This window comes from Buceros rhinoceros, unplaced genomic scaffold (assembly GCF_000710305.1).
Source record: "Buceros rhinoceros silvestris isolate BGI_N320 unplaced genomic scaffold, ASM71030v1 scaffold21276, whole genome shotgun sequence".
Taxonomy (NCBI): domain Eukaryota; kingdom Metazoa; phylum Chordata; class Aves; order Bucerotiformes; family Bucerotidae; genus Buceros; species Buceros rhinoceros.
Window position 1 is genome coordinate 7,620 of NW_010416039.1, and position 695 is coordinate 8,314.

Sequence of the window (695 nt, forward strand, 5' to 3'; positions counted from 1 at the left end):
TGGGCCGGTGTGGTGGTGAGCAGTTCGCTGCAACATGTGCCAGTGCCATCGCTGCCACCTCCTACACCTTCCCCTTGCCAAAGGCAGAGCTGGAGAGCGGTGAAACCTGCTTGTCCCAAATCCCTGAGCCGAGCAGGCTGCCGAGGACGCACGTCCTTCCTCCTCATCCTCCTGCCAGGCTGTGTGTGGTGGCCACGGCATTGCAGGGAGTGACGTCCTCGCCTGGTCTTGCCAGCGGGGAAGGACTCTGGCAGGAAGGCTGGGGCAGGCAGAGCCCCTGTCCTGCCCACAGCACGTAAGGCAGCTCCTACGTGCGGGGAAAACTGCTGCTCTGAGGCGCCATACGTGCAGCGTTAGCCTGGCGAGGAAATGCTCCCTGTGGTTAAATGCTGCCTGAAAAACGCGTTTCACTGATAAACCGGAGCACCGCGGAGCAGCAACCCCAGGAGTGGGGTGACTGCGGTCACCGGCTGGGCCTGGCCCTGGGTTCAGGCTGGAGGGGAGGGGGTGTGGAGGGTGAGCACAGTGCTCCAGCGTCAGGACTCTGCACCCACTAGGGCAGGCTCTCATCACCTGCCCCCGGGACCAGGCTGTATTTTCCTTGCAGGTTATCTTGTCGCTTGGTCCCTGGGTGTCCTCAAAGCCACCCCAGTGTGCCTTTCCCAGAGCCATGCCTGGGGCTGGGCAGCGTCCAG